Source organism: Coregonus lavaretus, assembly GCF_964263955.1.
Source record: "Coregonus lavaretus genome assembly, contig: HAP1_SCAFFOLD_63, whole genome shotgun sequence".
Taxonomy (NCBI): Eukaryota; Metazoa; Chordata; class Actinopteri; order Salmoniformes; family Salmonidae; genus Coregonus; species Coregonus lavaretus.
The window spans coordinates 1,704,134-1,725,725 of NW_028162761.1; the positions used below are offsets into that span (position 1 = coordinate 1,704,134).

A 21,592-nucleotide genomic window follows, 5' to 3' on the forward strand; every position below is an offset into this window, starting at 1 on the left:
ATTGCTCCTGTAAGTCGCACTGGATAAGAGTGTCTGCTAAATGACGTAAATGTAAAATGTAAATGTTTTACAGCTCCAATAAGCTGTTTCTGTTGTTGATGTTGAATGGTTTCTGTGCGTTCTTCTAGGAGTCCTCTGCATTATGCGGCAGCCAATTGTAACTACCAGTGTCTGTTTGCCTTGGTGGGGTCTGGGGCCAGTGTGAACGATCTGGATAAAAGGGGTTGCACCCCGCTCCACAACGCTGCTGCCTCCGACACAGACGGAAAGTACGTCTCACATCTCTCTTACTGTTGTGTGTGTTGTGGTGCCATGACCTTTCACATTTCACTGTAGTCTGGAGAGTATGTTGTGGTGCCATGACCTTTCACATTTCACTGTAGTCTGGAGAGTATGTTGTGGTGCCATGACCTTTCACATTTCACTGTAGTCTGGAGAGTATGTTGTGGTGCCATGACCTTTCACATTTCACTGTAGTCTGGAGAGTATGTTGTGGTGCCATGACCTTTCACATTTCACTGTAGTCTGGAGAGTATGTTGTGGTGCCATGACCTTTCACATTTCACTGTAGTCTGGAGAGTATGTTGTGGTGCCATGACCTTTCACATTTCACTGTAGTCTGGAGAGTATGTTGTGGTGCCATGACCTTTCACATTTCACTGTAGTCTAGAGTATGTTGTTGGCCGTGTTTGAATACATACTAGTGTTAAATCTGCAGTGTGAAAGCTTGGCCACGTCTCTTTTGGGAAAGTGTCTCTGCTTGCTTATCTGTCTGTCTTGATGTTGGTATAATGATTAGTAAACTCTTGACCTCTGACCTCTAGGTGTCTGGAATATTTGCTGCGAAACGACGCTAACCCAGGGATCAGGGACAATCAGGGCTACAACGCAGTCCATTACGCGTCTGCGTACGGACACCGCCTGTTTCTGGAGCTGGTGAGTCAGAACCACAGGGGACTAGACGCCCTGCATTCACAGACCTGTAGGGGGACCTGTCTCCAGACATCATTTGTAATAATTGATGATTCATTATTATATCATTGATTATTAGTTATTCAAATCCATTCTTGTCTCCCCGCCCTTCCTCCCAGGCGGTGACGGGTCATGAGGAGTGTGTGGAGGCTCTGCTGCAGCACAGCGCCTGCTTCCTGGTTCGGGACTGTAAGGGGCGAACCCCTGTCCACCTGGCAGCGGCATCCGGACACATCGGGGTGCTGGGGGGGCTCCTACACGCCGCCCAGTCAGTGGAGACCCTCCCCGTCATCACAGACAACCAGGGCTACACGCCACTACACTGGGCCTGGTACAACGGTACGTACTGGACTAACAGAACACTAGATCTTTTCTGATTTTCTCTCTTCAGCACCGTAAACATGTCCCTGAATTAGGCAGGCCATACAACGGTACGTACTGACTAACTGGACTGTAGCTCTGTTCTCTCCTCCATGAAGTGTACACTCATTCACTCCCTCTTGTGGCTTGAAAAGCATTCGATTGGTGTGGACGGAGCCATGTGGGGGAATGAACAAGGCTACAACAGAATTAGGGGTAATGACTCTCAGTGGAGGACCTTACACTGAAACAGGACTTTGTCAGGGATTGACATAGCATATGTTGTAGCTAAAACATCTTTTGTGACTTCACCATTGTCAGATGTGTAGCTTTCTCTGAGAGTATTGTTGTGGTCTGCAGCGACGTCATCTTTTTCCTGTATGAATCAATCTTCCACTAGGCCATGACACGTGTGTAGAGGTGCTGCTGGAACAGGAGGTTTTCCACAAGACCGAGGGCAACTCGTTCAGCCGCAGCTGCAGAGATGCTGATTGACACTCTGGGGCCGGCCATTGTCAACGCCACTGACACCAAGAACCGGTAACTACAGCACATGACAAAGTCCTTTTCTTCTGGAGAATAATGTTGTCTGGGGAATAAAATGACCTCTGGGGTTGGATGAGGGATTGTAGATTACTTTTAATACATCTATTAGTGATTTTATATTTCTATGGTATAAACAGGGTTAATTGAACAAACTTGTTTATAACAGTCCTACATGATGTCGGTGAAATAAGTTTCCTCTCTCTCCAGGACCCCCCTGCATGCGGCGGCTTTCACGGACCACATGGAGTGTCTTCAGCTGCTGCTAGGCCACAACGCCCAGGTCAACTCCCCTGATGCCTCCGGGAAGACCTCCCTCATGATGGCTGCTGAGAACTGACAAACCAACGCTGTCGGTACGCAGCCCCCTCTCCTCCGCTTTGCCTCGCCCAGCCGGCTTAAGTTCAACATGTCTGTTTTACATTTTAATAAGTCGCTTCATTTCCTAATTGAGTTTTTTTTATGTTTCTCTGTCTGTGTCAGAGCTGTTGATGAGCAGTGCCAAAGCAGAGCTCACCCTGCAGGATGCAGTCAAGAACACTGCTCTTCATCTGGCCTGCAGTAAGGTGAGCATCCCCACATGAAGATGACGTTCATCTGAACAGTTGGCTCTCTCTGGTTAAAATTTTGGTCTGACATGTTTGACTCTAGTTTTTAAAGGGGCATGAAACCAGTGCTTTGTTGATATTGGAGAAGATTACAGACAGGAACCTCAACAACTCGACTAACTCAGCCTTACAGACGTACGTATGGTTCAGCTGTATTAATTGGGCCAGAAGAATTGGTCCTCTGTAGCTCAGCTGGTAGAGCACGGCGCTTGTAACGCCAAGGTAGTGGGTTCGATCCCCGGGACCACCCATACACAAAAAAATGTATGCACGCATGACTGTAAGTCGCTTTGGATAAAAGCGTCCGCTAAATGGCATATTATTATTATTATTATAATTGGAAGAAGTGCACTATATAGTGAATAGTCTGGCATTTAGGAGGTATCTTCATTTGCTTCTGGCTAATCTAACGGTACTTTCTCCTCAGGTCGTTACACGTTGCAGCCAGAAATGGTCTGACTGTGGTGGTTCAGGAGCTACTAGTGAAGGGTGCTAGCGTGCTCGCAGTCGATGAGAATGGTAAGATCCATAACGCTAACACCGTTTTCTTCTGTACTTCTCTTCTCAATGTGTCCACAAATGTTTCTCTCTAGTCCACTGCTTGGTTATTGTCTTAACTTTGTATCTCTTAGCCTGGTGTTATTTCATGTTTTTCACCAAAAGTGTTGTAGTAAACGTTGATGCTCCTGAAGTGACCCTCTGCTGTTCTGTTTGAACCCCTCAGGTTACACGCCTGCCTTGGCCTGCGCCCCCAACAAATACGTGGCGGACTGCCTGGCGCTGATCCTGGCCACCATGATGCCCGTGTCCCCCTGCAACCCGGCGCCCAGCCTGTCCTTCAGTGCCATTAACCACTACACCACCAGCCCCTCCAAGAGTGTGACCTTCGACAGCCTGCCCGTGCTGCGCAGCGAGCACAGCTCCTACTGCAGCTTCAACAACATCGGCCACCGCGAACACGATGGAGGCTTCTACAAGGATGAGGAACTCAACGACTCAGACTCAGAGACGTACTGAGGGTGGTGGTGGTCGCTGCCCAGGAGCGGAGCCAAGGGCAGGCGGAGCCGAGACAGTCCGCACAGGAGCCTTAAGAGTCCCGCAGATGGAGAGAGAGAAATGGAGGGAGGGAGGGAGAGGGGGAGGCACAACAGGCTGGCTGGCCACACTCATCCTCACGTACCACCAGGTGTCCTTCCAGCAGATACTGGACTTCAGAGGAACTGCTGCTGCTATACCCCACCTTTACCTTTACCCACAAAGGTCCTAAACGGTAGAAACTGTCCAGCCAACAGACAGACGGACACCTTATGACGGCAATAACCTGTAGTCCAAGGGGATAGTAGCACTTCACTGAGTGAAAAACAGACATGGACCAAAATATGTGGAAGAAGCCTTTTCAAAACCTGTTTTGACAGTAGAAATGGGATTGGGCGTTTTGGGCTGAGAAAAAACATAAGGAGTGATGTTTCATTTAAGTTTTATGAGAGTGATGGTCATGTTTATCCGCACACTAAGACAGTCAGAACGCACCTAGCCTCTTGGCTGTAATCCATGTGGGAGGAGGGGAAATCATTTATTTTTTATGAACAAACATTTAAATAAAATCATTCATGTCTTAAGCTCCTGACCCTCTGTGGGAACCAAAAAATCGTAGAGTAATTTCAATGAATTTCCATCCCCAATGGCACCCTATCCCCTTTATAGTACACTACTTAAGACCAGGGCCCATAGGGATCTGGTCAAAAGTAGTGTACTCTATAAAGAATAGGGTGCCATTTAGGACGTAAAGTTTTGCATTTGTATGACAGGACTATTTACATTTGTGTTATTAAACCTACCTGTCCTTTGCCCTCTAGAAAATATTTTTGAAAGAATACATGAATGAATAATTTACTTTCTTGTGATATTTATGTCATCATTTTGTGCCTTCTTTAGTTACTGAGGGGAGGTTAGGAGAGTAGGGGCAGCTGTATGAGCGAAAACAATGATGCACACTAAGTACTACAACGTTTGTGAAAAGCACTGATACTATTCCGAGGCAGAAAACATGCCTCCCTTGGAGAGGAGAAACACTGTAAACCAATGGTAGGACAGCAGCATTTAGATTTTCTTCTGTTGAAAAAAAAATATATATATTATTTGTCTTGGTCTTATAATTAATGTGTTTTGACAGGTTTTGCTTGCTTTAACTTCTTCAAAAAAATGAAACCACTCAATCCTTTTATGTGATTGCTTGTTCAAACCCCCGTTTTTGTCTCTTTTTGAAAATCATTTTAACTGGAAATATGTACAATACATATGCTATGTTCGTCAAATCAGGATCAGGAGGTTCACAGGTTTTTTCGTGTCCTTTTTTTTCTTTAAAAGGATGAAACTAGCATGTACATATGAAATGGTGACTGAATTCGAAACTCCCATGAATTCTTTCAGTATCTGAAGATTGCTGTATATTTTATGAGTAATAAAATAAAGAAATTAGTTATGTTATTTAATAATGAACTATGGGTTATCTGTTTTATGTGACAACCGCAGTATCAATTTCTAGGTAACAGTGGTGCTAATCCCAAAAGAAAGGCTACATACAACAAGGAACAAGAAGTCTATTGGCAAAGTGATGAATATTTTTTATTTATTTATTTTTATTTATTTTATTTCACCTTTATTTAACCAGGTAAGCCAGCTGAGAACAGGTTCTCATTTACAACTGCGACCTGGCCAAGATAAAGCAAAGCAGTGCAATCAAAACAACACAGAGTTACATATGGGGTAAAAAACATAAAGTCAAAAATACAACAAAAAATATATATACAGTGTGTGCAAATGTAGCAAGTTATGGAGGTAAGGCAATAAATAGGCTATAGTGCAAAATAATTACAATAGTATTAACACTGGAATGCTAGATGTGCAAGAGATTATGTGCAAATAGAGATACTGGGGTGCAAAAGAGCAAAATAAATAACAATATAGGGATGAGGTAGTTGGGTGGGCTAATTTCAGATGGGCTGTGTACAGGTGCATTGATCGGTAAGGTGCTCTGACAACTGATGCTTAAAGTTAGTGAGGGAGATAAGAGTCTCCAGCTTCAGAGATTTTTGCAATTCGTTCCAGTCATTGGCAGCAGAGAACTGGAAGGAATGGCGGCCAAAGGAGGTGTTGGCTTTGGGAATGACCAGTGAGATATATATTATTATAATATTGCATGTACCTTGGCCTAACGGTGTGGGTTATGTATTTTATTTTTCATGGCGTACTCAACATTACAGTTTTAAGGGCAACAATAGCCTACATTTGTTTACAACTCGCAGGATTTCCATACATGAGCTTTCAACAACACAGAGAGTTGCATCAGCACGAGATCGAAAGTGCGTCAAATCTGTACAGGTCATTGTTACGTCATCACTGATAAACGTTGAAACTGATCAGAAACCGCTGGAGCAGTTCAGTCTAATCCTCCCTAGTGCTGGAGGATTGCGTTTGTTTTCGCTCTGGATGCGCGTTCATTTTGGCAAGGAAATGTGCTGATTTTGCAAGGAGATGGAGAATAAAGAGTTCAAGGTAGGCATGTTATTTATTTTTAAATATTCAATTATATTAATTACTGTGGATTAAATATTGTTTAACAAATGAAATAGTGTGCTATTCATGCTGTAATATCAAACTAGAAAGTCTATGGCCGGGGAGTCATGAGAGTTGGCTAAAGGTACAGTAAGTAGAATCTGCTGTGGGTCAAATGGGGGTCAAAGGTTATGACAGCGCCTTCATAAATACGTCCTAAATGGCACCCTATTCCCTATGTAGGCTAGTGCACTACTTTTGACCAGGGGCTAGTGCACTACTTTTGACCAGGAGCCATAGAAGGGTTGGCTGATGTCACGAAAATGATGCTCACACATTGATGGCCGGAAGTCGTGTATCTTGTTATGATTCTGAACCTCAGCTAACAACAAGCTGCCATGTGGGGAATCGTAGCTCTGTGGCATGTTTCAGCTCGTTGTATGGTGTTATTGATACCAAGTCTTGTTTTGAGGTGTTTTGACTGATATCATGTCTATGCAATGGCTAAAATTCGCTACCTAGCTAACCAACAACAACTGTAACAATGTATTTGATACGAGTTCATTGTTCAAATGTATTTATGTTTGCATTAAACATTTAGAGACTAAATATAGTTTACATGTTGTCTAAGTCAAACCCTGTCTATTTTGCCCCATAGTTGCATGCCAGTTTTGTTGCTAAACAACCAACCCCTCTATAGAGTGTTACAGTGGAGGTGTGATAATACCCATAAAACCTAGCGGTCAAACAGGGAAATGGTTCCAATCGTTTTTCCACCATTCATTTTTCCCATAGGCGATTTTAGAAACACATAAAATAAGGGCTGTATTTCGTGTAGGCTTACCCTGTAAATCTCTCTCGGACAAGTTGACTTTTATCAGGATATTCGGCTCTATTTACTCTCAGATTCGAAAATGCTAATTAGCATCAAAGTAGACATCATGCAAAACTACAAATCCCTGCAAGCTCCTGCATGTCATCTCTAGCTGACACCTTTGCTAACGGGTATTGTGTCAATTTAAGACTTGCACTAGACAGTTCACAGAATTGTCCATTTAAAGAAATGCAGCCAATTTATTCATTACTACATTTAGCTAACATTAGATAGTTAATCTACGGACTCCTGAGTGGCGCAGTGGTCTAAGGCACTGCATCGCAGTGCTAACTGTGCCACTAGAGATCCTGGTTCGAATCCAGGCTCTGTCGCAGCCGGTCGCGACCGGGAGACTCATGGGCGGCGCACAATTGGCCCAGGGTAGGGGAGGGAATGGCCGGCAGGGATGTAGCTCAGTTGATAGAGCATGACGTTTGCAACGCCAGGGTTGTGGGTTCGATTCCCACGGGGGGCCAGTATAAAAAAATAAAAAGATATGTATACACTAACTGTAAGTCGCTCTGGATAAGAGCGTCTGCTAAATGACTAAAATGTAAATGTAATCCAGAGATTCTTACCTTTGCCTCGATCAGCATGATCATCATGGCATTTGTAGTTCTTTATGATAGCAATATTAGCAGCTAATAAGCATTACATTTTTGGGAGGTAAATACAGGCGAATATATTGATAAGTCACCTTGTCCTAGAGAGATTTACACGGTTATCAAAATGTCACACCAGGGTAAGCCTACACGAAACACAGACCTTATTTTAAGTGTTTCTAAAATCCCCAATGGGAAAAATGAATGGTGGAAAAACGATTGGAACCATTTCCCTGTTTGACCACTAGGTTTTATGGGTATTATGACTCATACTGTGGGACTCTATAGGGCTCCAGGCAAAAGAAGTGCACTATATTGGAACTAGGGTGCTATTTCGGACACAAGCATAGATATGATACATTATTATGTGACCATAGAAATAGAATCACTAGAAAGGATAGAGCCTCTGACCTTGGCAATTTGACTGGTAAACTGAACTGTACACCTGATATGATGTTCTGGTGATTCTATTTCTCTGAATATGATGCATTATGATGTGACAATGAGAGTTGGGTTAATGGTGCTCTCAAGGCAACTGGGAACTCGAAAAAAATAACTAGGTCAAATCATGTCCGTGATCTTCAGGTCGGAAAGTCGGAGCTCTAGAAAGATGCCAGAGTTTCTGACTTGGATTTCCTTTTTACATTTTGTGGTGGTAATTTTACCCCTTTTTCTCCCCAATTTTTCGTGATATCCAATTGGTAGTTACGATCTTGTTACGATCTTGTCTCATCGCTGCAACTCCCCAGCAGGCTCGGGAGAGGTGAAGGTCGAGTCAGGCGTCCTCCAAAACATGACCCGCCAAGCCGCGCTGCTTCCGACTTGGAATTCCGAGTTGGATGACTGTTCAAAATGATTTTTCCCAGTCGGAGCTTGTTTTTTTTCCCTATTTCCCAGTTGTCTTGAACGCACTGAAGTCGGAAGTCAGAGATTTCCCAGTTGTTTTGAACACGCAAAAGGCGACACAGTAGGTGACATCTAAACATGACTTTGTGCTGTCTTTCAGAGGTCAGAGGTCAGTGGGAATGACCTCACCCTCATAGACCTGGATGACCCCATCAATGAAGCTGATGTTATGAAGGAAGTCAGGTAAGTGATTTACACTAATGACACATTTGTGACTGGTTACAGGATCACATAGGCCTACAGATTCAGTAGTAGGTCAAAGGTCACCGCCTATGGAGAGGTAGGCCCAGAGCCATGTATTTAGAGAGTTGGGACATTGAGATATAAACTCAGCAAAAAAAGAAACGTCCTCTCACTGTCAACTGCGTTTATTTTCAGCAAACTTAACGTGTAAATATTTGTATGAACATAACAAGATTCAACAACTGAGACATAAACTGAACAAGTTCCACAGACGTGTGACCAACAGAACAAAGGGGGGGGGGTCAAAATCAAAAGTAACAGTATCTGGTGTGGCCACCAGCTGCATTAAGTACTGCAGTGCATCTCCTCCTCATGGACTGCACCAGATTTGCCAGTTCTTGCTGTGAGATGTTACCCCACTCTTCCACCAAGGCACCTGCAAGTTCCCAGACATTTCTGGGGGGAATGGCTAAATCCTAGCCCTCACCCTCCGATCCAACAGATCCAGGCTCTTCATGGCAGAACACTGACATTCCTGTCTTGCAGGAAATCACGCACAGAACGAGCAGTATGGCTGGTGGCATTGTCATGCTGGAGGGTCATGTCAGGATGAGCCTGCAGGAAGGGTACCACATGAGGGAGGAGGATGTCTTCCCTGTAATGCACAGCATTGAGATTTCCTGCAATGACAACAAGCTCAGTCCGATGATGCTGTGACACACCGCCCAAGATCCGCTCCAGAGTACAGGCCTCGGTGTATCACTCATTCCTTCGACGATAAACACGAATCCGACCATCACCCCTGATGAGACAAAACCGTGACTCGTCAGTGAAGAGCACTTTTTTAGCCAGTCCTGTCTGGTCCAGCGACGGTGTGTTTGTGCCCATAGGCGACGTTGTTGCCGGTGATGTCTGGTGAGGACTTGCCTTACAACAGGCCTACAAGCCCTCAGTCCAGCCTCTCTCAGCCTATTACGGACAGTCTGAGCACTGATGGAGGGATTGTGCGTTCCTGGTGTAACTCGGGCAGTTGTTGTTGCCATCCTGTACCTGTCCCGCAGGTCTGATGTTCGGATGTTCCGATCCTGTGCAGGTGTTGTTACACGTGGTCTGCCACTGCGAGGACGATCAGCTGTCCGTCCTGTCTCCCTATAGCGCTGTCTTAGGCGTCTCACAGTACGGACATTGCAATTTATTGCCCTGGCCACATCTGCAGTCCTCATGCCTCCTTGCAGCATGCCTAAGGCACGTTCACGCAGATGAGCAGGGACCCTGGGCATTTTTCTTTTGGTGTTTTTGAGAGTCAGTAGAAAGGCCTCTTTAGGGTCCTAAGTTTTCATAACTACCGTCTGTAAGCTGTTAGTGTCTTAATGACCGTTCCACAGGTGCATGTTCATTAATTGTTTATGGTTCAATGCATTGAACAACATTTTACATTTTAGTCATTTAGCAGACACTCTTATCCAGAGCGACTTACAGTTAGTGAGTGCATACATTTTCATACAGGCACCTCGTGGGAAACAAACCCACAACCCTGGCATTGCAAGCGCCATGCTCTACCAACTGAGCTACAGGGGACTAGCATGGGAAACAGTGTTTACACCCTTTACAATGAAGATCTGTGAAGTTATTTGAATTTTTACAAATTATCTTTGAAAGATCCTGAAAAAGGGACGTTTTCTTTTTTTGCTGAGTTTATGTATACATTACATGACACAGTAGATATCCATATGACATCTGGCTCCCCATGGGCAATGTTGACATTTTAAACAATGCTATGTAACTGAACATCTATAATTAGAATTTACTTATAATGAAAGGATAAATGAAAGGCTCTAAGGCGCTAACATTGAGTCCTTTTAAAAGTTGGCAGAATTCTCTAAATATTTGGCTCTGGATAGGCCGAGTCATCTCAAGAGTATTGGAGCCATAGAATTTGAGTGATTCTATTCTAATTCTAGAATGATTCTAATTCTATGATACTAATTCTATAATTGGAACACATCCTCACACTCACATTATAGCAGTGACCTAAGAGAGATTCCCTTTTCTCTATCTAGATCCCATAAAGATCACAGAGAGGCTGAGAGACTAACCAAGTTGGACGAGGCTGTTCTAGAGACAGATACCCCAACTCAGTCACAGGAGGTTGAAGGAGAGAGTGAGTTGGACGAAGCTGTTGCCATCCCATCTCAGTCACAGGAGGTTGAAGGAGAGAGTAAGTTGGACAAGGCTGTTGCCATCCCATCTCAGTCGCAGGAGATTGAAGGAGGGAGTGAGTTGGACGAGGCTGTTGCCATCCCATCTGAGTCGCAGGAGGATGAAGGAGATAGTGAGTTGGACGAGGCTGTTGCCATCCCATCTCAGTCGCAGGAGGTTGAAGGAGAGAGTGAGTTGGACGAGGCTGTTGCCATCCCATCTCAGTCGCAGGAGGTTGAAGGAGATAGTGAGTTGGACGAGGCTGTTGCCATCCCATCTCAGTCGCAGGAGGTTGAAGGAGAGAGTGAGTTGGACGAGGCTGTTGCCATCCCATCTCAGTCACAGGAGGTTGAAGGAGAGAGTGAGTTGGACGAGGCTGTTGCCATCCCATCTCAGTCACAGGAGGTTGAAGGAGAGAGTGAGTTGGATGAGGCTGTGGCCATCCCATCTCAGTCGCAGGAGGTTGAAGGAATGAGTGAGTTGGACGAGGCTGTTGCCATCCGATCTCAGTCGCAGGAGGTATGATGTATTTTTCTATTACATGTATGACATTTCATTGAGATATTTTGTGTTTTAATTACGCAAAATTGAATTCCAACCTAACTCTGCTTTCTGTTGTCGCAATCAGGATGCAGTGGTGACATTCACTACCGTGACCCACAAGGATGAAACTTCCCAGACCAGCCTCACCCTCAGCAGGGGAAAGAGAAGCTACCCAGACCTACACACCTTTGTGCAGGACATGAAGGACGAGTAAGTTGCTCTTTGGCTTCCCCATGCATCCCCTAGATATGTTCCCTATCTCAATTGCATACTCCTCGTGTCCTCTCTTCTCAAAACCCATTGGATGAGAAAGCCAGAGGTCCCGCCCTTCTGAACTTCTCATCCATTGGGTTTTGAGAAGGAGGCGAGGAGATTGAGAGTCTCCCATAGTCTCGGGCCAATACAAAGGACTCAACGGACCAAATAACCAATCAGGGATGTCTGGGTGTGGCCTAGTTCCATAGAGGTCCATCCATAACGTAGTCTAAGATAATAGAGGTAATGTCCATCCATAACGTAATCTAAAATAATAGAGGTAATGTCCATCCATAACATAATCTAAAATCATAGAGGTAATGTCCATCCATAACGTAATCTAAAATAATAGAGGTAATGTCCATCCATAACATAATCTAAAATAATAGAGGTAATGTCCATCCATAACGTAATCTAAAATAATAGAGGTAATGTCCATCCATAACGTAATCTAAAATAATAATAATATATAATAATAATAAATAATAGAGGTTAATCTAAAATAATAGAGGTAATGTCCATCCATAACGTAGTCTAAGATAATAGAGGTAATGTCATTTGGTTCATTGTGTACTTGCATTTATTTACTTTTCAGCCATTGGAATCTGCTGAGTGAGAATATGCGTGCCGGGGTGAGTTATAGTCACCTCTAAAGTAGTTAATGTTGGTAAAATGGACCAAACATTCATTTGTGGAAATCCTGCAGGACCTTTAATCCTGAACCACTGCTTTAATTGACTAGCTTGAGTAAATGGTTCTACGTTTTATATCAGTGCAGCCCCTTTAACAAACTAACTCTGTATGGTCTTTTAACATTGCAGATGAGCAGACATGAGTTTAGTGCCAAGTGCATCGGTATTGTAGCATGGGTGATGGAGTCTACATCCACTGTGGTTGTTCCCGCCCTTGACCTCACCATGCAGGTAGAGCTCTCTGATTCGCCAAGCTCTTCTGGATCAGGAAGTAATGAGGCAGGAGAGGTGACCTCTCTTGGCCGCAGCATCAGATTCAGCTGTAGTGGAGGACCCAGCAGGTCCACCAGCGCCAGAACCGCCTGCAGCACACGCACTCCCACGCCTTTCCCCTCCTCTCACAGGTACCTAGCCCTATCCCCTCCTCTCACAGGTACCTAGCCCTATCCCCTCCTCTCACAGGTACCTACCCCTATCCACGCCTCTCACAGGTACCTAGCCCTATCCCCTCCTCTCACAGGTGCCTAGCCCAATCCCCTCCTCTCACAGGTACCTAGCCCTATCCCCTCCTCTCACAGGTGCCTAGCCCAATCCCCTCCTCTAACAGGTACCTAGCCCTATCCCCTCCTCTCACAGGTACCTAGCCCTATCCATGCCTCTCACAGGTACCTACCCCTATCCCCTCCTCTCACAGGTACCTAGCCCTATCCATGCCTCTCACAGGTACCTAGCCCTATCCATGTCTCTCACAGGTACCTAGCCCTATCCATGCCTCTCACAGGTACCTACCCCTATCCCCTCCTCTCACAGGTACCTAGCCCTATCCATGCCTCTCACAGGTACCTAGCCCTATCCCCTCCTCTCACAGGTACCTAGCCCTATCCCCTCTACTCACAGGTACCTAGCCCTATACACGCCTCTCAAAGGTACCTAGCCCTATCCCCTCCTCTCACAGGTACCTAGCCCAATCCCCTCCTCTCACAGGTACCTAGCCCTATCCCCTCCTCTCACAGGTACCTACCCCTATCCACGCCTCTCACAGGTACCTAGCCCTATCCTCTCCTCTCACAGGTACCTATCCCTATCCTCTCCTCTCACAGGTACCTAGCCCAATCCCTTCCTCTCACAGGTACCTACCCCTATCCCCTCCTCTCACAGGTACCTACCCCTATCCCCTCCTCTCACAGGTACCTAGCCCTATCCCCTCCTCTCACAGATACCTAGCTCTATCCCCTCCTCTTTTTGCAGGTCTTTCCTGTTATAGGTACAAATATCCATTCCAGATCCACTTAGTGAGAAATACTACTTAGATACTACACAACCACTCTAAAAAGTTTACTCTAAATGTTAATGTTTGGACTGAGTGTGGTTTGAGATGGTTCACAATGCTTCCTTTGAATAACAATAACAAGGTTGAGTTTGTGTCCCAAATTCTTGGATCATATTTTTTTATTTTGTTACCATGTACTATTAATTTATGTTGTGCATTCTGCAGGTGTTTGACCTCTTTGCTGAGTGAGAACGAAGAGCGATATGTCTCCTCACCTGAGGGTGGCGATAGAGAGATGAGACACAGACCACACTCAGCACCACTGAGATCTGTGTTTGGCATCTCTGAGGACTCTGTCTTCGACATGGTCCAGAGCGGCCAGTCGCAGGGTGACATCGTACCGCTGCCCAAACGGAGTAGACAGGAGAAATACAGACCTAGCAAAATGTCAACGGACGGCAAGTTTATGATGGGTATTGTCGAGTTGGTTATAAACCTTCTCAACTCCAGATTGGCTGAGCTAATGCGAAGTGTCAGTCAGGGAACTCTAGTTCTGCTGACTGGAAGTATCTCAGCAAGTCAACAGTTTGCCCAAGAGATGCTAAGCATGGCGACTTCTAAGATGTATTCCCATGCCATAGAGCATATTGCGCTCGGCCACAAGTCTCCCCTTGAGTTAGAGAGGGAGCTTGAGGCCATCTTGGGTCCTCTGGCTGGACAGGTCATATTCATCATCATAGATAGCATCATCAAGGCAAAAACCAACGGAGGAAATGAGGGGAGAGCGACCAGCCCCTTGACCTATTTTCTAACTGCCATTTCGGCAGAAATACAAAGCCTAGTGGTTCACAGATCGGCTAGCAGACCATCCAACAGACTGTCCAACAACGACCCACTGCTGAACATTTCCAAGTCGAAGGTCTTAAGATCAGTTCTGCTCAAAATGGCAGAGCTCTTTGGCCAAGGTCCAAGTGAAACCTGTCTAGTTCCACTAGTCCAGAGTCAGTCCAACAACTCCATTTCCGACTGGACTGTGAATGCAGGCACCATTCATCCAAGTACATTTCTGTCCGACAACAGAATGACAGAAGTGTCATCCGATGTTGTGGATCTTGTACTTGAGGTTTTTTGGACAACAGGATTTTTGGATAACAGGAACCTGTCAAGGCCACAGAGTGCCTGCTCCCACAACTCAGCTAGTGGAGCAATAGATATGAGAGCTCTTGCTGGGGACTTGGTCAGACAGGTGTCTGTCAAACTCAGCCCGTTTGTCTCTGAGAGTCAACTCTCCACCATGTCCATGACAGATCTGTCATCATCTTTTTCTGACTCCACCTTGAAGCAGTTGTGTTCTCGCTCTGCTGTTGCTCTGGCAACTGCCTGTCAAGCAATCAAAACAGAGCTCGAGAACCAGAGACCTACCAACCTGGCAGCCAGAGACCTACTATCGTCTCTGGTAGAGACCATTGAGGACATGGATATCTCTGACATCCCCCAGGGCCCGTCGGGCATTTTGGAGGAGGCTGCTGTGATAAAGCACCCAGAGATGTCCACCTCGACAATATACAGATCTCTGCTTCTCGACTCATCTCTCGCCTCCTCTAAGATGGTCACTGAGAGCATTATCTTCAACAACCCATGTCCATCAGAGGAGAATGTGAGTATTCAGAAGGAGCTCCCTGCTGATAAAGTTAACATCCTCCATGGTCAACCAGTGGAGGAGTATATTGTCAAAGCTGAGCAATGCATCATTCAGGTCATTCAGGATGCAGCTGTGACATATACTGCTGCGCTGGATAGAACCGACTCTTGTGGGAAACTGTCGGAAATCCTATCTGTCCATGTTTCCTCAGAGAATATTGAGGAGGCATCCTCTGATCTCTTTGGTGGAATTATTTCCGACCTGCATGAGGTATCTGAGGTCAATAAGGCCTCCATGCGTACGAAATCAGGTCGCAAAATGTTTTGGGTGGAAGTGAGTTCAGGTTCCCAGATGATTTATACCAAAACCCTGGACAAACTAAGGAAGCTGTTCACCTCCCACCATCTCACTGAGGGAAAAAATACTCCTGTGCAAATCGAGCTCTCTGCAACTGGACTACTTGTAACTGAGGCCACTGTGGAGGAATCTCCTGTACAGAAGACAGACAGTAAGACCCCTTCTAAGTTCTCAGCCTCAGCCCACCAGCTCACCCTCGACACCTGCACTAAAGGGGTAATCAAACAGGTGATCTCGGTGCTGAGGGTGGACACTTCAAAGGAAGACTGCTCCGCTTCCGTTGGGGAGAGCACGTCAAATTCATCCTTCGACTTCAACCAGAAGTTGGACTCGATAATTTCGAAATTGGAGGACCTCACCATTTCGAGTGACGTCAGCCGAGATTGCCACACTCACGCGATCTCTTAGTGCAGCCAGCAGAACCTCTAACATTTCCATCCAGATTTTTCACAGTGCTGAGTTCCGAGCTAAGGCCAAACACATTGTGAGTGAGACCATTCTCAGAGCTGCTAGCAAAGCCAGCCATTCTTTGCTACAGAGCATGCCTAGCACCACCTTCTCACACCATGCGGTTTCTACAGCCGAAGATATAGTAAATATTATCATGCAAGACCTTGAAAGTGTATCCCAGTACACTGTGGATGACGCAGACTCCTTCCCACAAGGAGAGAAAAAGCTGGAGTCCCAGCTCAAACCCAGAGTTGTCTTTGACAACTTATTGGATGCTGCTCAAACCATGTACCACAGAGTAAAGGATAGACTGAACATCTTTTTCTCTTTTCCACCAGTGTCAGTCACCACAGCCAAATATGTGCTGGACTCCACCCCTGTGGAGACACTCAGACGTTCTAAGTCCGCTGACACTGCTCTTGTTGAGGACAGGAGCCGCCCTCCGTCTGTGAGAAGTGAGAAGCCTTTGTCAAAAGTCTGTTTGGCTAAAAGGTCTAAAACCCTTGTGTCTTCGAGTGGCTCTTCAACAGACCACCATGTAATTGACACATGCAGTGAGGATGTCACTCTGCCCACCAGGAGTATGTCAGTTGTGAGCAACAACAGTTTGAAGAGAGCCTCTCCTCTCCACGGCAGTGGATTGAGTGAAAGTTGCAAACCTCTTGTGGCTCTAAAAGACGTAACAGTGGCAGTCAGCCAAGAAGGCTTTAGCAAAACTGCAAAGAAGACGCTCAGCTTGATCCTAAATGTGATCAAGTGTAGAGTGGCCAACTCTGAGAGTTCATCTGTTGGGCAGATTGCAAGTGAGGAGTGTCTGATAGCCACTAACATGTTAGACTCTGTACTGGAGAGCCTTGACCAGTTGCCTGACATGAGCGCTGCCGATGAGATCACAAGGACAGAATCCCATACCTCTATCGCAATGGATGAGACAGGTTCACGGTCAACGCTTGTGAGCCAACAAGAAATAAACATATCTGACACCAATATCATAGTGAAAACTATAATGGACACAATGAAGACGGACGACCCAGAGATGACTTCAGCAGAAGAAAATCTGGATAGGCTCCTGTCAGTTGAAGCCCTTCAAAGTGCGTCTGGCAACCTGATTGCAAAGGTCCATGGTCTCATTCAGGAGATAACCATAAACCGCCAGCTTCAATCCATGGTTGGCCACAGAAGCCTCTCTCAACCAGCGCTGCCTAAACCAGCCCTGAGGAAGCTGTCAAAGGACGATGCCTCAGAGCTCATTTACAACTTTGCCCAGACTTCTGTTAGGAGACTCCTGGGGCAGTGTATGGGAAGGCCTATGCCACCATCGGCTGAAATGGTTTTGGATCAGGTCATCAAGTTGATGACAGACGTGGTGATGGACAGCCTGACTTATGTGTCCAAGTCTACAATGGAGGATGGTAAGTGAAAGTACCTCTTTTCATCTGCATAGGACTTAATTGTAACATGATGCTCAATACATTGCATTTTATGATGTGAAATTTACTGGTTGTGTCCAAAATGGCACCTTCTTCCATATTTAGTGCACTACTTTTGACCAGACCCTATGGGTCCTGGTCAAAAGTAGTGCACTATAAAGTGAAGAGAATGCCATTTGGGATGATCTGACTGACTTCAATGGCTGCGTCCTCTTCTCCCAGTTATTGTACACAGGTCGGTCACACTAGCGTGCTCTTCTCACTCAGACACCAGCAATGCCACAAGTGACATCACTCATGGTGTTGTAGCTGACCTTAATGCTACTGAGGAATTCCCTGCCAGGAGCCTTAGCCCGGCTGATGTAAAGGCTGACGGCATGGCCCGCCTTCCCTCTGCCAGAGGGGAAGAGACTAAGAAGAACAGGAAGTGGCGTTTCCTACCGAAAATGCATAAGTTTCCAAAGATCATGATTAAGGTAGGGTGCTCTGTGTTTTGAGATCACATCTGTAAGGCAGGGCTGAAATTTACCCTACAGATTCACTACACCCCTATTGTCTCTCAGCATTAGAACAATACTGTTGTCATTGTCTTTAGGAGGTTGAGTGAGGACGCTGTAATGCAATCCTAATACACATGGGAGAGAGTCAATGGCTATGTCCCTAATGGCACCCTATTCCCTATATAGTGCACTACTTTTTACCAGCGCTCTATGGGCCCTTTTCAAAAGTAGTGCCTTACGTAGCGAATAGGGTGCCTTTTGGGATGCACACTCTGTATTTTACACAGGCTCAGTTGTCCTGATGTGTTTTGTCAACAGCTGTTCAAGACAAAAGGGGAACCGAAGAGCCACCCTAAACAGGATGCACTGCCTACCAAACGTCTCAGAGAGACTCATATTTCACAGGGTAAGTGATAAGCATCGATAATGTCATATTGATGTATCACCCTATGACAAGCTTGTTAAAACAGTGACAACAGATACAGGCAGACCGACGGACAGACAGGCAGACGGACAGGCAGGCAGGCAGGCAGGCAGGCAGGCAGACGGACAGGCAGACAGACAGACAGACAGGCAGACGGACAGGCAGGCAGACGGACAGACAGGCAGACGGACAGACAGGCAGACGGACGGGCAGACAGGCAGACAGACGGACAGGCAGACGGACGGGCAGGCAGACAGACAGACAGACAGACAGGCAGGCAGGCAGGCAGACGGACAGGCAGGCAGACGGACAGGCAGGCAGGCAGACGGACAGACACAAACACACACATTCATTTTCTGATTATGAAATGTTCTTATGACAGATGCTGAGTGTGAGGTTCCAGAGGTTCCATCCACTCCCCCTCCCAAGGAGGACCTGACAACCACACCGGCCCCTGCTCCCCAGGAGTCCCAGTCCTGTAAACGCCCACTCATAGTCAGGGTGTTACACGCTCTCTCCAGAGCCATCTCCAAACCATTCAGAGGAGCTTCTGGGAAGAAGAATTAGCCAAATGCCTGATTTTATTAATATGATATTTTAATCCGAGCTTTTATTTAATAAAACATCACTGCATTGATTTCTGTCTATAGTAGTCTTCATGTATGTGCAAGAGAACGGTAAAGTACTTCAAACCACATAGTCAAAAGTATTCATAGTGAAGTACCGTTTATGATTATTGATTGTGGAAATACACATAATACAGAAAAGTTGTTGTCACATATAAAGACAGACATAAAGGAGAACTCCGTAGACCAGTCACATTCTCAAGCCATAACTAAATCCATGAATGGATCTCCTATAAGATGACAGGAGAACATTTGTAACACTTTCTATGAAGCCTATATCTATAATGCATACACTCAAGTCATTTACATTTTACATTTTAGTCATTTAGCAGAAGCTCTTATCCAGAGCGACTTACAGTTAGTGAGTGCATAAATTTTTGATTTTTTTCATACTGTCATACACTCATAATGACTTAATTGAGTTAAGTGTTAAGTAAAGTGCAGTTATAAACACATAATGAGGGCTTATTATGTATTTCTTGCAATAAAAAAAGAAAAATGCTACTAGTTTATTAAATATTCATGACTGCTATTGCACGGCTCATGTCCACACTTCTGTACAATAGGGGGCAGTAATGCACCATAACGTTGGATGCCAACTGCCTATAAACCCCACTGAAGAAGAAAAAGCTACTCATGTAATGCATGCTGGAAAGCAGACAAAAACTAATGATTTGCAAGAGATCTAAACACGATTTATAAGCTACTGAACAACAAGTCCAAGAAAGCATTGCTAACCGCGTTTGCACTTTGAACAGATTTCTCGACAATAATAATGGAAGATGTGACTGGGGCTCAGCTCATTGCAGAGGCACTAAAAGCTCAGGTGAAGTGTGTGCAATTTATATAAAACAGTGTTATACTGTGTAACCGTGTTGCTAAGAATATATTAGTCGCTGATCATGTCCTTGGCAGTGAGAATGTAGCACTACGAGTTGTGAAAGTGTGCCAAAGGTCATTGCACTGGTATAGCTAACTATTAATATTGTTGTAGAAAAACATTTAGATGTTTATGTGGAATAGCATATGTTAACATAGTGAGTTTTTGTCCTGGGTCCGCCTGGGTCCTGCAGTCGGTGAAAAGCAATTGCACTGCCTGCATCTCAGAACTGCGGCCGCCTTGATCTCATGAGGTTATCGTTGCCCGCGTGTGCATGACGTCAGAGAAAGTCGGGATCAAGTCGGACACAAATCTAACCAGCATGCATTGGGCGGTGATCGCCGGTGATCGATTCTGCGCAGACCTGGCTCATCTCAAATGGGCCTCTTGTCTATGATCTGTCGGCATGGTTATACTGGCCTGTGGCCTTCTTGGAGGCCTTGATGATATCGGAGGGGGGCTCCCATTTGAAGCAGGGCTCCAGATTGGCCATCTTTATGGTCATTATTGAGGACAGGGTGCCATCCAATGCTAGGCTGTTTCTTCTCTTGGTTTTGTTCAGTCCCACAACTGAAAACACCCTCTCAGCATCTGCGTTTGCATGGGGCAACACCAGGACAAGCTTGGCGACGGCAGCAAGCCTCTCGAATTCTTTGGCTCCTGTCACCTATGGAAAATGCACCAAAACACAATGGAAAAACATACCTTGATTTTTGATTGATTAATACTGTGAGTATACTGTAGGTTGATCCATTAACAAAGTTCAGATAAAAACATGCATAATTTGAAACATGCATGACACATATATGCATGCAACAATTTTAAGCAACAGATGTAGCCAAGCCACACCTGCCAAAAGGAAAGACAAAAAAGGAAAAAAAAATTACCTTATGCTTCCGGGTTGCCATTTCAGCCCAGAAGCTTTCCATTTCAGTTTAGTCCTGCAGGGATATCATTGGCATGGTCTGATAATTTAGAAACTCCTCACCCAGAAGGTCATGCTCCTCTGGCCAATGGTATGGGAGGAGATGGGGAAACCTATTTATGAAAGTAGAGTTACAAGTTGTTACGTTTTAGGTATATAGTCATCAACCAGCAGCAGTTCATACACATCTTTGAGGAGAAGCCACATAAGAATATCTCATGTGCAGTTTAGGAGTGAACACACCTCATCATAAAACACAGGGTATTTTAGCTAAGATGATAGACAATAATTAGAGAAAAAAAACTAACCTTTCAACAAAGTACAGGACATCTTCGATGTCACTTTCAGCCCTCTGCCGTACATCTACAAATTGTGCGTGCTTGATCAGTGGCTCTTCCAGTGGCAGCTTCTTAAGTGCATAGTCCACAGCACTTGTCAGGAAACACAACACAGCTTCATGGAATGAATCCACCTGCTGTGGTGTGATGTCACCCTCGTGGAGTAATCTGTTAAGTTTAGCCCTGGTTGTGAACCCAATACAGCATATCGGTATAAGGTACAAGGATAAATATCACATATCACAGTGTTTGATCATAATAATAGTCAAATACTAACCTGGTAAATGGTTTGCCTTTTCTTCAAAGGCAATTTCACAAGGCTCCTCATGGCACTGCAGAGCTGCTGGAACCATAAACTTGGAACATAGCTTGCGTACGAATTTCACCATCTATAACAGACATTTACAAAAATAGTAGATGAAACCTGTTTTAGAGGACCCGTGCAGATATCAGCAAGA

General features: G+C 45.2%; 2 long non-coding RNA genes across 2 annotated transcripts; one reads left to right on the forward strand and one right to left on the reverse strand.

Annotated features, from left to right (window-relative positions):
- The first annotated feature begins 5,949 nt into the window (after positions 1-5,949).
- Positions 5,950-10,693, forward strand: LOC311118910. Its single transcript, XR_014611881.1, has 3 exons — positions 5,950-6,038; positions 8,521-8,603; positions 10,664-10,693. It is a non-coding gene; the product is annotated as an uncharacterized lncRNA (long non-coding RNA).
- A 9,797-nt stretch (positions 10,694-20,490) lies between these two features.
- On the reverse strand, positions 20,491-21,177 carry LOC311118913. The gene is made up of 3 exons (XR_014611884.1): positions 21,105-21,177; positions 20,759-20,909; positions 20,491-20,538 (listed from the first exon to the last, which is right to left on the reverse strand). It is a non-coding gene; the product is annotated as an uncharacterized lncRNA (long non-coding RNA).
- Between the last annotated feature and the right edge of the window lie 415 nt (positions 21,178-21,592).